This window comes from Gopherus evgoodei, chromosome 6, assembly GCF_007399415.2.
Source record: "Gopherus evgoodei ecotype Sinaloan lineage chromosome 6, rGopEvg1_v1.p, whole genome shotgun sequence".
Taxonomy (NCBI): Eukaryota; Metazoa; Chordata; order Testudines; family Testudinidae; genus Gopherus; species Gopherus evgoodei.
In genome coordinates, this window is record NC_044327.1 from 117,861,087 (window position 1) to 117,878,294 (window position 17,208).

The following is a 17,208-nucleotide window of genomic DNA, read 5'->3' on the forward strand; positions in this document are numbered from 1 at the left end:
GGCTCATAAGCCCACTTTGGCCTTGGCTTACAGAGCTGAATCTTCGATCAGGAGAATAGAGCACTGAAAACCGTTTATCATAATCTATAGACTCAGCATTAGTCCTGAGCATCATGTTACTTGAAATAAGTGTTTTAAGTTTCTCTAGCAAATAAAAAGATTTCAGTGTACAAAGTGAATGGTCAAGTGTACATGGATGGAACTACAACTTACCACTCAGAGTTTGATTGTCAGAATGCATTGGATCTACAGGTGCTGGACAAAAGATACCACCAGATTATCAAACTGGGTGTGAAAACTAAATTTATGGGTCTACTGACAGGAGTGCACATGGGAGACCACTACCAATGGCATCAGGTCATCTCCACTCAAAGTCTACTGATATGCATACTAGAGGCTGTGTTGACCGAGGGTACAGGTGCTATAAAAGCATGAGGGGAAAAAAACAACAAAAAACAAAAAACACAAAATAGCTGTAGTCCTAACAATAAAGAAAACTGAGCAACCACCACCATCACATAAGGGGAAAGAACTGGCTATTGAACTCTGTAGTCAGCCAATCTACTATGAACCTCTGCAGACAAAAGAGGCAACATGATCATTTGTCCAATATATTACTGTTTTGTTTTTTCACACTTTAAAATAGGAACCACTGGGCTAAATTCATCCCTGCTACAGGTAGAAATTTCCTCCTGAAGTTAACATATCTTAAATCAGGCAGCTTGATTAACTGTTTGATGGGGAGTTTTACACCTTCTTCAGAAGCATGATTATCCAGTCTCCAATGACAGACTAGATTTTCCTACTTCTCTCATGTGTCCAAAGGCTATTTTAACAAACCATCAACATTTGTATTGCTTGTTGTGCTAATTAAAATCTTATGGCATTGAAATTTTCTATATCTCAGACCAATGGCAGCCCTTGCATTCCTTGATTAGACTTATACAAGATTTGTGCTGAATAATTGTATTTTTAAAGGTTGCTTTAAACCTGTCAACTCAGTCTCTATACCACCAGCTTTAAAGTACTTAAAATGTATTCGACTGAGCGCACCATATTTTACAAATCCACTTTGGTTTGTCTCTACAGTTGCACTACTACAGTGCATTTGTGTTGAGTGCACTCAGAACAAGGAATGTTTTACTTTGGTTTTGTGCATGGTTTGTGTTTTGATATTATACAGTATAAACAACCTAATGAATTGTCTCTTACAAGGAAGGTCTTCACTAAGAGTTGCCAGCCAATAATTGTATAACCTCAACAGCAGTGCTAGATAACACCAAAGGTCACACACATTCAATGGTGCACCTGGATAACGTTTCCCCCCTCCCCCCGAACTAAAAACAGCTTAAATAACTCACTTTTTCTGAACAGTATTTAGAGAGAAGTGAAGTGATTAATAGTAGGTCTCCACCGGTCACTCATGAGTAACTTGAGGAGGCATGGCTTTATGTCTGAATCGTGATTCCTGAGTCATGTCTCCTTGACCTATGATAAATGAGTGTGGTACACATGGGATAGTACAACTCTATTGGTCTATTGCAGAGACCAGTGCAAGAACCATAGCATTTCAACCTCATTGAGCTCACCCTAGTACTGCCAGTAGCAGTGTTATAGTATTAGAACTGCAGCATTTAAAACCCATGGCTATGAGAGCCATGTCACTAACCTACCCATATTTCCAAATATTCCCTAGCGGATTCCCTCCTCAACCCCCTTTCCTCTCTCATTCACACAAGAAAAAAAGTCAGTAAGATCCACTGTAATTCCTCTGGCTCCTTCCCAGTCACTGACAGCGTTCTTGGGTGCCCTGTTCCACTAGAGCAGCATTTCTCAGACCAGCCTCTCCGGTTTTCCTAACACCTCTCTAATTGCTCCTTCAACATCTCTTGCCCTCCTCCATTCAGGGAGACCTTGCCTGCCCTTCCTCCCCCCAAACTCCGCCCTCCCACCCCTTACATCCTGTCTAGCTGTCACATTTGCTCACACAGCTTCCAACTAGCACTTATATACAGATGACTCAATTCCACTTTTTACTCCTCGCCATGCAATCTCTCCTAGCCAATTCCATCTCTCAGCTTGTCACCCTGACATCTCCTCCAGATGGCATACTGTCAATTAAAAAAATTTAACATGGCTCAAACTGACCCCCTTACGTTTCCTCCAAAACCCTCCTGTCAATCAGGCCAATAACCAGGGAGGGGTGCATGTGTCATTTTTGACACTCCCCATCCCCCGCCACACTCAGACTAAGTCTAATTCAAAGGGGGGGGTGGGGAGGAGAAGGAGGAGGGAACAGATCTTTTCTTTCTGTACAGACAGCTAAGGCTCTCATCCAGCCCATCATCCTCTCCAGTCTTGATTACTGATTTTTCTCTAATATTCTCTAACTGTAGCGTGGCACATAATTGAAAATCTGCCATTTGTCAGCAGATACTCCAGAGTATCTGCGCTGGATCATGATTACTTACAATGCATAGATGATACTGCTTCAAATAAGTCAATTGAATCTCTTGAAGGTTGGGGTATAAAAATTGCAAATGGAGGATATCTGCTCCTTTTATGCACGGATGTATAGATCCATCACTGTAGTTGAAGCAGAATGCTTTTTCAAATATCTGTTTCAAGGCATGGTTGACATGCCCTGTTGTCCTTCACCACGTTGAAGAAATCGGTGTCTTGATTAATTTATTTGTGTACGATAGTGTGTCAAAGTGCTTTCTGATCCCAATGCTCTACAGAAAATTTGAAACAAAGCTGAATCAAACCACATAATTTAGGTGAAAAGGATCAGTCTGTTCTAATTATCTAGGCTATTTCAAGATTTCTTTTAAAAAAAGCCAGCTTGTGGTCAAAGACTACATGTAAGTTTGGGAATGTAGCCAAAATGTTTGGGAATTTGCCAATATTTGAAATTTTACTTTGTCTGATCTCAAACTGAAAAAATGAAAGCTGTGGCACTAATTTTTCCCAGCCAGCCTCATTCCTCCAGCCCTTCATGCTTAGGGCCCTGCTAAATTCATGGTCCATTTTGGTAAGTTTCACAGTCATAGGATTTTAAAAATAGCAAATGTCATGATTTCAACTATTTAAATCTGAAAATTCATGGTGTTGTAATTGGTTGGAGGGGTCCTGACCCAAAAATAAGTTTGTGTGTGTGTGTGTGTGTGTGTATATATATATTTCAAGGTTATTGTAAGGGGCTTGCAGTACTGCTCCTCTTACTTCTGTCTCTGCAGTGAGAGAAAGCAGCATTCAATCAACTATATTTTCTGGCTGAACCAGGCTGTTCCCTAATGGACTGCACAGGATTAAGGCAGGTGCCCCATATTGCTGCTTTTCTCTTCAAGGAGGGAATGAGTTGCAGGTAGGAACACTTACCAATTTGTTTTCTTCTTCCAGTTAAGACTGTACATATATATTGATTATTCTTACCCTTATCACAGAAGTTGCCAAGAACCTAATAGTAAACAACACCTGGTATCTCAGACTTTGACAACAAATTTTTAAGTAAGAAATAAATATTTTTACCAGATTTTCTATCGGTCACTTTTTCCCTGTTCACGGGGGTGTGTGTGAGAAGACAGGATCTCTTAATATTCAACCCTTGCAGTAATTATTTGTGATGTCACTAAGCAGAGAGTATTCCTAGAGCAGCAGGGAAAAATGAGCTCTTAAAAAAAACAAACAAACAGGAGATCTTGTGTTTGTCATTAGTGGGAGATCAGGGAAGAGCGGCACAAACAAGAATCTATTGCATAAACATGATTGGCTCTTAAGAGAGCCGGATAAATTCCCATAGACGTATGGGTAGAGGGCATTAAGTGTGCTAGTGGGGCACTATCCCTTCTGTGGGAGTGACATTGGCAACACTGCTGGGGTTCCACCTGTGAGAGTCAGCCACATACATTATACATACCCTCAACCTTTCATTTATTTGCTCAAGCTGCTGGCATTTAAGATATCTCCAAAATTTTACCCTGTCCTCTTGCCTTCAGGTCATCAGCTTTACCATGAGATGCATCTTTCAGAGATGAAATGTGCACTACATGTATGTCTGCAAATCCCAGCCAACAGTAATTTTGGAAATGACTAGTAGCTCCATCTAGTGACTGAAATAAACAGGACCTGGGACAGGATGGATTTAGAAGGATTAGAGACTGCTTATGCAAACATTCTCCCTAGAGCAAGTCTAAGAGGAAGAGTCTTGGATTCCCCTTGCCAAGCAAAGTAATAGAAAAAGTATTAGTGAGAATCCTCCTCCCATTCAGAAGCAGGAGAATTAGCGCCTTAAAAAGAAAAAAAAAATCATGGAAGGCTATTGCAAGAGTTGATAATTGTATTTGCTTCTGAAATTACATCAAATTATTTTTTTCTTCCCCACCACAAGCTAATTTAAAACTCCTGCAAAATACAGAGAATTGGTAAATTCCATATAGCATATGAACAACAGTTATTCTTTATACTCCACTCAATGAGACAAGCAACTTTTCAGATGGATTTCAGTTTTCAGGCACACCTTGGCAAAGGGATTTCCCTGCCCCTCTATCACTGAAGTACCTATCTTACCACACACCAGATCCTAGCAAATGAGCGTAACCAACTGCTGCTAGGATTGTTCCTTAATAGAACTTTGATCGTAATTCAAAAAGCCTTTAAAGTGCCCAGGGTTTAGGACTGAGTCTCATGGAGTTCTGAGTAGCATATGTCAGAACCTGGAATTTGGATAGAGCCCAAACTTCATTCTTAGTTCAGAATGGAAATGCTTTAAAATATTGTGTCTGTGTATACACACACACACACACACACACACACACACACCCCAGAGTTCTCACTTCCTCATTTGAGACATTTCCCCAAGGAAGGATAAAGGGTGAGGTCACGGTTGCAAAACAGGATGAGGGTGCAGAAGCCAAATTTTAAGGGTTTGAGTTTCCCATGGATGGCCTCAGGGCTGCTTCCTGAAAAGGGGAATAACTATATAGAACAGAAAAGGTGAGCAATTGAAACGGAAGATAAAACCTTTTCCACCAATCATACCAAGTTCACACTACTTCATCTGGAATCATATGGACAAAAAGGAAATGATCAACCAGTCCAAAATAAAATTGAAAACGTTTGCAATGAGCCAATACCGTCATCTTTTCTGAAGGAATGCTCAACCTGCTGGAATTGAAACAGCATCAAATTGTGTGGGATCACAATCAGGGCCCCTTCTCTCACATAAAGAAAAACCACACACACTCTATACTGGAGCCCTTTCAATCCAAATGTGTTATTCCAGTGCCCATCAATCTGAAAGTTAAATGGATCTCATCATTTTCCAAGCTCAGAGAAAAGACAAAAATAAGTCCCTAAGAGTACCAAGCAGTAAGTTTGGTTCACTGGGCAGCACTGGGGACATTGGAGGGCAGAAATTCAGTACATGTATGCACCACTGAAATCAATAGGCTTCTACATGTGAAAAAGCTTTTTATGATCAGAACAGACATCTCACTCCTTCTGGGTTAATAAATCAAGGTGTTATTTGTAGCACAGACACAGATATATATATATATATATACAGTCAATTGAAAGTGTCCCTTTAAACACAACATACCATCACCATTTAGAAGTTTGAATGCACTTCCTTTGACAGCTCACCAACAACAAAAAAGGAAGACACTCTAAAGTACATCCTGTATTCATCTCTTTCAACGACACATGCCAATATTTATAAGGGCTAGTTCATTAATTTAGAATAAATACTATAATACACAGACTTGCAAAGCAGCCAGCAGATCTTAAGATTTAAATCCTGCTGACATTACTCATTCAAGTAGCCCCACAATGAGTCTATTCATGCAGATATTCAGCAGGATTTGGGTCTAAATTCAGACATTAACATACATAAACTACGAACACCACTTTTAAATGTGGTGGCTAAACAAAGAAAAATGCAACAATTACCATTCAAATTCACTTTTATTCTAAGGGTCATTCATAATGCACTATAAAACATGTTCCGAGTCATCCAAGGACATCAGTATTTCCTAATGCAGCTTCTTGGGCTCTTGCTTTTAAACAGTCTTCTTTACAACCTTAGGCCAGGCTTAAATAGGCCTGAAGCAACACTGAATTCCTTCCCCAATTCCCTAAACAAATGTTCCACGTAGCACTGGTTCCCTCACTGTATGTGCACACAATAAAGTCACATTTGCACCTCTCTGATGCAAAGAGTCTGATTGGTACTAAAAAATTACTGTATTGCATTAGACAAACTATGAAAAATAATTGAAATAAAGAAAATAGTTGATTGTTTCTTAAAGTTATCATTTAGAAATACACTTGGCATTTTTTGTTCCGTGCTGAGTGCATGGTAAGGGATTAGTTATACCACAAGCACCCATATAAATTCTTCTCCATTTCAAAAACCTGTTCAGTAAGTCGATGATTCAGATCCGTGGTTGACTAATCTAGGGTATGCCTGCCTCTAATGTGCAATCTACTCTCTTATCTGAGAGATTGAATAGCGTAACTCAGATTACTCACAATAAAAGTAATATAGAAATACCTACAAAGATTATAAATATAGAAATGCTAGGATTTTGACAATATCAGAAGCAAACTGCTACTGAAAAGTGATAAATATTTGCAGTTTTTCACCCACATTGCAGAAGGAAGAAACAGGAATAAAGATTTAAGCAGATTTTTATCAATATCATCCAGAGGAAAAGAAAAGGGATGGAGGGGACTCAGAGGGTTATTGTACAGAATCATATCTACCTAATCTAATCCATGGGCAGCCATACACCATCTGAGACTAAATGCTGTGCAAGGACTAAACAATGTAATAAGATCTTCATGGGGTAATCAGACCAAATGTAGGTGTGATCAGGATACCTACTACAAATGTGATGTCACCTCTCCTTTGCGCTTTAGGGCTGAATCCAACTCATTGTGAAGTTAATGAGAGCCTTTCAAAATACCACTTCAGCTGCTTTTTGCTGACTTGTAACTTGGTTGCTGATCAAAACCTCTAAATCCCTTGCTATCAAAGTGAAAACTATCCTTAATTTTGGAATTTATCTGCCAGAGTGCTAGGGAAAAAATAATAATTCGGTGAAATCTTATGAGCTAGAGCAGTTATCTGAAAGACAGGACCTGGGTTAGACTTCCCTTATAACTGCATAAGCACAATATCATTATTCATATTTCATCTGTTTGACCATAGCCAAGTAAGATTTTAAATCTGAAATCATAAGGTATCTATAGAACTTCTTTGTAAAGACAAAGTCCTGTCATTAAGACTGAGCACACTGACTATGCCATATTTTAAATGAATGCGGACAATTAAAAACTAAACCACCAAAAGAAATATGGTGATTCAAAACTTTGAAGCATAGGTGAAGAATCCAAACCTGATTACTACACAAGAGACCCAAATATTTGCCAGCTTCAGGTTTTTTTAATCTTCCTTTAAAATGAGTGCCTGGGTGTAACCAAGGATTAAAGACAGATAAAAGGAATACATTCTAAACCTTAGAATGTGTAATCGAAATTAATCACTTGTTTGGGGCCAAATCCTCTGCTGGTGTGCTAACCTAGGATACAGCTCACAGAGTACACCCAGATCAATTTCGTTATCCTAAATCCCTTTAAGGGTCTTTTTTTGTGTTTTTTTTAACTACTTAATGTTTTGGAAGCAGCTACAGTAAAGAGGTGGGAATACAGAGCTGAAAATGATTGGACCTAATGATCCACCTAGCTAGGGATTCACCTGCCCCCCATCCTCACAGTGAGACATGAGAGAGGCACTGTTATTATTTATATTCAGTACTGCCTAGTGGCTCCAGGATCACCCGACTGTCTGGTATAGTTTCAGCATCCTGGCTAGTCCCATCAACAGCAGTTTCCTCCCCATCTCCTCCAGTTTCAACTTTTTGGCCTTCTTCTTCCCACTCCATCTTGTTCCTTGCCTGCCCAACCACCTCTTTCAATATTACGTCTCAACCATCCCAGACCCTGCTGCATCCGTGGGCCCAAGTGACCCACCTCTGTTGGCCACAATTCCATTGTGTTACCACACACTGTATTATGTGTACAAATGGATATACTCTACAATCCATTGCACTGTGGTCTCACTACATGCATATTAGCAGCATCAGATCCAGTGAAGGCAGCTAGGGCTTGAAGCGTCTAATAGTGGACAAAGAAGCTGGTAAGGTAGGGGTCAGGGAAAGAGGGGAACAGGAGGAAGTGAGCTTGATTGTATGGTAGAAGAATGGACTTGAGGAGTCAATCTCATCCTTTCCTCCCATCCCTGTTCTCCCCAGTTGTTAATGCTGGATCACATGTGCATTCTCTAGCTCCCTGCTCAGCTCCACCCCATTATAGGTTTCCTGGTTTGGTATTTAAAATAATAAAAAAATCTAGTCACCCTTTACCACCACTCCTGGGTCTGTGCAGTTTTCTGAGGCTCCGTTATTTCTAATGACACATCATAAGCTGCTAGATTCATCCATTGTGTCTAGCAAACCCCCATCAAGAGTACAGCAGGAAAAGGTTGGGCCAGATTCCGATACCCTCAATTGACATTGAACAGACTCATTAAATGGGGTAACTGTCTGAGAAAGGTATTGAGCAAGGTGAGTAAGAAATATCAGAATCTGGCCCTTAGTAATCAAAGAAAGGAAGAACAGAAAGAGCCCACACAGCAATAAAATGGAAGATTAGTACGCCTGGTATTTTCAGAAACTGCTGGTGGGACCCTTGAAAGCGATTAGTTTTCCTTTATTTGTATTAAATATCCTTTAAAAATTAAAATATGCAAGTCATTTTTTTGAAATGTGGATCTCAGTTAAAACATATCTTAGGTTTCATTTCCTATATTGCTCCAGTGCAGTTCTGCTCTGGTTCTCTGTGGACAAATTTTGATAATTTTCTACGTGACATGTTTCTGTAGCTGAGTGTTCCAAGTCCTCAAACTTTCTGCCCAAACTGTAAATAAAAGAAAAGGACAAATCTCACAGATCAACTGTTCGTTGGATCAGGGGAATAAGAAAGGGAAGGCACCTGAAGCTAAACTGTACCTTCAGATTCACAGACATCTTCCATTGGGTTTAAACAGGAAAGATTTACGAGTATCTGACCACAGAATTTGGCCTCTGGTGACAAAGCTGCCTTGACATTTGCCAGATGGAATGTTGTGCTTCGGACTACAAACCTGGCCCCGCTAACCACAGCATCTTCTTTGACAGAGGTGAAACTAAATTATCCTCTTGCTCCCACAGCCTTACCCTCAGATCTGGCTGGATCTCGGTTTGGTTGGAAAGTGCCAGTTCGTCAAACCTGAAATTTCTTGTGAAAGCAAGATGGATCCAACAAACTTTTATGGAATCTCAGGCCAGTTTCACTTCTTGCTAATTGCAGCACTGACACTGACAAGAATGTCAATTTCATGCTGCAGCTGGGAGCAAAGTTTTGTTTCAGAAACACCAGGTGTCAGTGTTTCCAAAACAAAGAGTGTGGGTTTTTTGGTGGGCAGGGGATTTCAGGTTTGGGAGGAAAATGTCTAAATAAGAAAAGCTCCCATGATCTGGAAATCTCACATTTCAGACATCTCTGGTTACTGACTACAATGTGTTTAACCAAAGGAAATGAGGATATGTAACAGAGGTCAAAATGTTTCTAGGGCTAAATACTGTATTCTTTACACCAGAATCTAGATTCTTTATACCAGACTTCTAAATCCAGAATCATTCCACATTAGCCTTTAGACTGAGAATAGATTCCCTGCAATGTCATGCCACTTTGCACTGTCCAGTCAGTGGCCAGAAGAAAAGATACATAGCCAAAAAATTACTCTTGCATACGTAGAATATTTTTGCACAGTTCCCAATGGCTTCAAGAGGAGTTGCTCCTATCTATATAAGAGTAGAATTTGTCCCATGATATTTTTATCTGCCATTAAAAGTATTTTCCTACTTTTAGAAGCAGGAAGTGAGGAACAGAACTGTCTCTGCTTACAGGATAGAGATGAAGCAGGAAAGAAAGACCTTAATTGGAAACAGGAATCTGACATATCAAGACCCTTCTGTGTGCCTGGGGAGGAAAACAGAAATGGGAGCATCAGAGTGCCAAACAGATAGGCTGGGTAGGAAATATTCCTTGATTTAGGGAAACAGAATTGATGGAGTAGGGAGACAGAACTGACTGGGGAAGAGATTTCATTGGAACAGAAATAGACAGAATTGACTGGGACTGAATGAGTTTATTTGTTGAGCACAATAGTGAATGGGGGAGTGGAGATCCAGTAATGGAAATTAAACATCCACTGATGTGCAGAGTTGGTGTGGCTTTGGCGGGTGCCATTTTTCACCCACTTAGTGGGCTTGGATGAGAAGGTGTTGGAAAAAGTTTTCCAGCCCTGTCTACCTTAATTACTGCCTAGCCTGACAAAATGGGTGGGAAAAATTGGAATGCATGTTGTCGTCATTTGGCTTTGGGAATATTAAAGATAATTAAATAATTCCTAAACACTTCTTTATTAAAATTTGAAGAGCCACTACACTGCTGAATCGCATTTCTTAGACCTGGTTCTAATCTCACTAATACTTGTTTTACACCAGTGTAATTCCACTGACATTAAGGGAGTTACTCCCTAATTGACATTTCTGTGAGTAAGATCAGGCCCCATTATGCATTTGCACCAATTTGTTTCCAAGAACTGGGGAAGGCTCCAGACCAGGGGTGGGCAAACTACAGCCCATGGGCCAGATCCATCCCACAAACTGTTTTAAGCTAGCCCACAAGCTGCACTATACAGCTTGGCCCCGTTCTAGCCAGAGTACAGGGTCGGGGGCCACACTACGTGGCCCTTGGAAGCCACGGCATGGCCCCACTCCAGCTCTACGCACCCCAATGGAAGCTGCACCGGTGGTGCCTGAGGATAGAGCAATGTGCAGAGACACCCGGCTGTGTATCTGCGTAGGAGCCGGAGAAGGGACGTGCCACTGCTTTGGGAGCCACTTGAGGTAAGTGCCGCTTTGAGCCTGCACCCCCTGACCCTTTCCCCACACTCCAACCCCCTGCCCCAACCCTGATCCCTCTCCTGCTCTCCAAACCCCTTGATCCCAGCCCAGAGTACCCTCCTGCACCCCAAACTCATCATCCCCAGCCCCACCCCAAAGCCCACACCCCAATTTTGTGAGCATTCATAGCTCGCCATACAATTTCTATTCACCGATGTGGCCCTCGGGCCAAAAAGTTTGCCTGCCCCTCCTCCAGACTGCCACATATATTTTTTTTAATCACTCAGAGACAAATAAACCTTGGTATCTTTCCTACAAATCAGTTGTCTCAAAAATTGTCTATGATTTTCCAGAGCAGATGCAAGTTAATTCTTGGAAATACTGTTGTGTAAATAACATTTCATTTTATTGTTTGGCTGTGGGTTCTTGGAGATGAATTAAAAACGACAACATTTTCAAAAATGGTCACTCATTTTGGAGTTATTAGTCACCCTGGGCCTGATTTGAAGAGATTTTGAGCACCCACAGTGCCTGGTTGCCTTCATTTGCGGTGGTCGGTGTTCAGCACTTCTGGAAACCATGGGGTCTCAAATTCGGCATATCTAAAAATGAGGCATCCCAAATCTGTGTTAACATTTGAAAATTTGGCTGCAATTCTTATGAATAAATATATTTTAGATTAACAAAATGAAACTAGTATCTGTTGTAGAAACATTGTACTACCAAGCCAAGGCCAATTACCAGCTTGACCCACTGCACTTGTACGTTGTAAGTCTATCCCCTACTTTTTGGCCTCCACACACAAACAACTGCAATCTAAACTCTAATGTCTCCCAGCTTCTCCTACCTGCTGCCAGCCAGATCCTGTGCCTTGTTTTCACTTATGACAGTTTTACACCAATGGAACTACCTTGACTTCAGCGGAGCTACTGCAGATATATACAGGTGTCAGTGACAGAAGAACCAGGCACTAAAAGTTTGCATCCAGTAGGTCCCTCTCTAATCTCCAGAAATGTCCATTTTTGGTCTCACTCGGCTAAATGCCGAGCCCAAGGGTAGAGGTAGATTCCTTGGGGCAGTTAGACTTGAGATCAGTGAGACTGTGGCTGCAGGGAGATGAAGTGAGTCAGGACCTGTTTCAGGGAAGATTAGCAATTTGGTCCACCTCCCTACTGCCAAACCCTTCCTGATGATACCAGAACCCTTGTGACAACCATTAACTGGCTGTTTTAGATCACAGAATATCAGGGTTGGACAGGACCTCAGGAGGTCATCTAGTCCAACTCCCTGCTCAGAGCAGGATCAATCCCCAGACAGATTTTTACCCCAGATCTCTAAATGGCCCCCTCAAGGATTGAGCTCACAACCCTAGGTTTAGCAGGACAATGCTCAAACCACTGAGCTATTCCTCCCCTAAATAGATATCATGGAACTAAACAATTCCTTAAGGTTTAAATGAAAGCCAACATCTTAGATACTCTTTTGGTACAGAAAATGTAGGGTTTTTTATGTGACCTCTACAAGATTAACAAGCATGTAGTCCATTATCTATTGATCCACCAAGGAATCATTTATTGCATTCTGAATTTGCTGTGGTTTAATCCACAGAAGCAATTCTGTGTCTTCATTCTTTCAGGTCAGCAATTAAATCTGTCATTTAATAAAACATTAGCTAAAATAAAAGACACTTTGCAGATTTGTATTACAATAGAGGATACTAAGCTGTATATAAAAGGATGGGGGTAAATGGGAAGAAAAATCAGACTCATTTTTCTAACACACTTAGGGCCAAATTCATCATTGCTATAAATCCACTGAAGTGAATGCTATTTCATTAATGTTTCCATGTACAAAGTGCAAAACAAATACTTTCAATCTAAAAAGAATGTAATAGATTGAAGGGGGAAAACCACCCAAAACAACCAACAAAAGTAAAGTCGCAATGAGAAAGAGCAATGTGTGTTGTTTCCACAGCAAATCTGAGAATAAAATATAGCTGTACTGTGTTCACCGGGTGAGCTCCAAAATTTGAAGGTTCAGCACAGAGGGGAAAAAAGACTGTATAGATTCTGACATCATGACTTAATTCCACTCTCTCTGTCTAAAAGAGAACAATAGTATATAAAAATCATGGGAGCTGAAAGGCATATGATATACCATTAGTGCACAGCTGTAATTTCTTAGGGGCAATGTATTTTACCAGCAGTTCTTAATCATGCCATTTTCTATACAGCAACCTCTACATCTAAATTCATGTACTTTGGCAGCAAGCACGTTGTGTGTCCTGGAGTCCACCTTCGGAGTTTCTAAGTATACCAAGGGAGGGTTTATGAGGACATTTTAAATGGGTTGCTATACCCTGATGCAGATTTGTCAGCAGGTGTAATATAGCGTTGTTTCTCTGAATGCAAAAAATGAAGTGCAGTGCCATGAGAGCTGTCGCTTATCTCTACAGCTGTTCAAACTTTAACACCACAACTGAGCTGGAACTGCAAACATTGTGTGTGCAGGGCTACCAACTCTGGCTTCTTTAGCCTTCATATGCAACCTCTGACTTGAGTATTGCACCACACTGAAGTTTTTTGCTCAGTTGAGAGTTTAGAGCTTGAGAAAACTATCTCATATTTTTAAAAAGTCTGAATTAAGAATTTAAAATGTTTAGGACAGATCCTCAGCTGGTCTCAATGGGCATAGCATCAAGGTTCAGCCCCCTCTTTTCACATGCCTGAAAGCATATGATTTATTTTACCCTTGAGTGAATGCTTTTTGCCTCCTGACTGATGTGCACAATTAGTTTAAAAGATCTTGTAAAAAACAGAGATGAGGAGGGATATAAAATAATGATCTAGTTCTACACCTTCCCAAACACATAAAAACAGACTGAAGAATGAGGTTATAGGTAGGAATTCTGCTTTGTTATCGTTTAAAAGACTAAATATGTTTTGTTGTGGCTGCAAGTGAAATGAAATGCTATCAGTTTAGAGTAAATTGACACCATTTCAGACATGTTGCGGCAATAATATTTCTCAGTTACATTGTGAATGAAAAGCAATGTATTTTACTTCTGGATAGTTCATTTTCTTGTACACACCACACTATATTCTAGCAGAACTGTTAGTTACAGCAGAATTTGGCATTCTATGGGTTTGCCTACACATGGAGTTATTCCAGAATAGCTATTTCTGAATAATTCCTTGTGTGGACAGTTTTATTCCAGAATAAGAGTCCCGTGTTCTGGTTTTGCAACTACTGTCTCTCTTGCCCCTAATTCAGAATAACCCTGTGCCTCCAAGTGAGCGTACAGGTTTCAGCTCAGCAGAATAGGAAATTTATTCTTAAAATATAGAAGAAGCCTTTTCCCTCCCTCCCCCCCCCCCCAAGAGATCAACTGCTTCAAAAGGAACGAATTGGGCTACTCAAAATGTAAAATGTCCCACAAATTTATCCACATATAAAACAGATTTAATATATCTATATCACCCCTTTTAATGAAAAAAAAAACAAACTATCAACCTACAACAGTGTTAAAATCCCAGCTTTGAGCTGATCAATGCAGGGCACTGAGGGCAGGTACACACTACAGTGGAGACTGATGCTCTTAGATCAATCCACTGGCAGTTGATTTAGTGGATCTAGAAAGACCCACGAAATCAACTGCAGATCACTCTCCAGTTGACCCCTGTACTCTACCTCCAGTGAAAAAAATAAAGAGTAAGGTAAATCAATGGGAGATTTTCTCCTGTCGACCCATCACGGTGTAGACCCCACGGTAACTCGACCTAAGATACCTGGACTCTAGCAATGTTATTCATGTAGCTGGAGTTGCATAGCATAGGTCGATTTACCGCAGTACTGTAGACATAGTCCAAGTTGCCAAAGTGGATTTGCACCTCTTCTCCTGTACTCTTGGCTGTTCTGCTCCTTCTGAGTCTGCTGAGATTGAAATGGACAGGAATTCTCTAGAGATCACTTTTCAATGTCACTCATCTCCTTCCTCAAGACCAGATTTCCAGAGGAGTAGACAGCTGGCATGATATTTAACTTAATTTATTTAGACATATATTAATGTGTCCACTCCTGCCTCTAAAAGAGAAAATTAAACCAGTTATATCCAGATATATACAGACTGGTCCAATGTCCCTTACTAAAACCCCATGACACTCAGTCCCATCCATCCCACATTAAAATTATGACCCTCCACTCCTATCTGCTGAGAAGATTAGTGCATCCACAAATCACAACAAACTCAACACATTAGGGCAGTGGTTCTTAACCTTTACTGCAGCCTGCACCCTTTTAGTTCTCAAAATATGTTCTCGCACCCCTTAAACCTAGATATATTTGTTTGTATATTACAGTAATCATTAAAAAAGGGTATAATGTTAATAAATACATAGGTGCAATTACTTTGTTTCATCAAACCTATGTGCCTATGCTTAATTTGTGTTTTCAATTATTTACCTTCTTAAAAAAAGAACTGGCACGTCTTGCACCCCCAGAAAGGACATCTCACACCCACAGGGGGTGTGCGCACCCCAGGTTAAGAACCACTGCTCTAGGGTTATTCTACATGGATCACTGAATTGTGTTTTTTTTTTTTTTAATTTGGATAGCTAATTGAGCCAAAAAAAAATAGGGGAGAGGGGGAATGAAACATTTTGTGCATGTCAGCTTTGACAGTGTCCATTTAAGTGACATCCGCCAGGAGAGTAGGATAATCCAATTTCTGCTGAAAGTTTGTATGGCCCCCTCATGAGCAATAATGGTGAAACTCAAATAGCCCTTCAGCGTAGCAGAATCAATATAACCTTTTCATTACGGTCAAGCAACTCGCTATTGATTGCAAGGAAACCTCTCTGCTCCCCCAGGAAAACCTCTTAATACATTGACAGTTCAGCAGCAGGAATGTATTCCAGACCCAACATGGGGAGAGGGCAAAGTTTCAGAATGCAGGAATGGGAGGGAGACAATATCTACCTTGGTATGCAAGCCAGAATTTGAACTGCTCACATTTTATATACAAAAACTAGCTACTATAAACAAGAAGCAAATTTCTACTCCCTTTTACGCCAATGTAAAACTTGCTGTAAATTCATCCGCATCCTTCAGCTAAACTTGATGTAAATCTGGACTACCCATCAGCAGACCTTGCCCTTAACCATCCTACATTTTAAATAGGACACAGAACTAGGGAGACCAGTTCTGCTCTATTTACATGTCATGCAATCCTACTGACTTTCATGGGGCATAACTGAGGACAAATGTTTTCCAGGTTGTCTAGTGCTATAAAAAAAGTGCTAGTACTTAACTACAATCACCCTCGAAAAAGAGTAAAAAACTACTGTCGGCCATTACAAAATACTTTTATTTAAAACTGGAGGTAGAACATAACAAGAACGCTTCAGCAACCATCAGCAGTAACCTCTTATTAAAGTAAAGCAGAACCAAAGCAGAACCTTATCAGCATTCAGAAAATACAACGCTGGGTTTAGCAGGCCAATGCTCAAAACACTGAGCTATCCCTCCCAAGTGCTGTAAGTTATAAAATCATGTACAAAAGTCAAACAATAAAGGGGGCAAAGTGGCGGGGGGGGGGGGAAATCACAACTAAATTCACAATAAGAGTTTAAAGAACGGGAAAAACATTGTGCCAACCTTTCTTTTCTGTTTTCCTTGGAGCTCTACAGAAAGCACACATGTAATCTCTAACAGCAATAACATGGAAACATTGGACACCTCAATGCTTTTTTTAAAACCAGCTGTTTGATATGCAAATATTAAGCAGAGGGCACCAAGCAACAGTTTTCTGGAGACCCATCACTGAAGAGGTATACCTGCTGGCATATAAAGCCACATGCCCTAGAAAAGTGTGATCTTTAAGGAAGAAAAAAAGAAGCCTCTACAATATAATCTGAAATGACCAAAAGGTAGAAGCAGCAAAGAAATAAAAATGCTGTTTGCCATGTTAGGCCTAACTTCCTTTTCCCACAGTTACAGAGCAGCTATGAACACGCTAGATGGGTGTGAGTACATTCCAGCAAGCAGGAACGCACAGACACTCTCTCTCGCTTTCTCTCCCCTGCTTGCCAGACTCACCAGCGTGTGAACTTGGGTGTCGGATTTCAGGGACCGATGTTGGCTTTACCTTTCCGTCCCCTGCTCAACTCCTCCTAGGCAGACCCTCCCCTCATAACCC

At 40.6% G+C, this 17,208-nt stretch overlaps 1 protein-coding gene across 6 annotated transcripts in view; it reads right to left on the reverse strand.

The window, feature by feature from the left end:
- RAB27B (RAB27B, member RAS oncogene family) overlaps positions 1 to 17,208 on the reverse strand; it is a 202,750-nt gene that overhangs the window by 24,582 nt on the left and 160,960 nt on the right. Inside the window, exon 1 of one of the 6 annotated variants that reach the window (XM_030567379.1) lies at positions 16,668 to 16,897. The exons of the other annotated variants lie outside the window; for them this stretch is intronic. The gene's annotated coding sequence lies outside the window, so the exon portion shown is untranslated. Of the gene's footprint in view, positions 1 to 16,667; positions 16,898 to 17,208 lie in introns of those variants that run through there. 6 annotated transcript variants of the gene reach the window in all.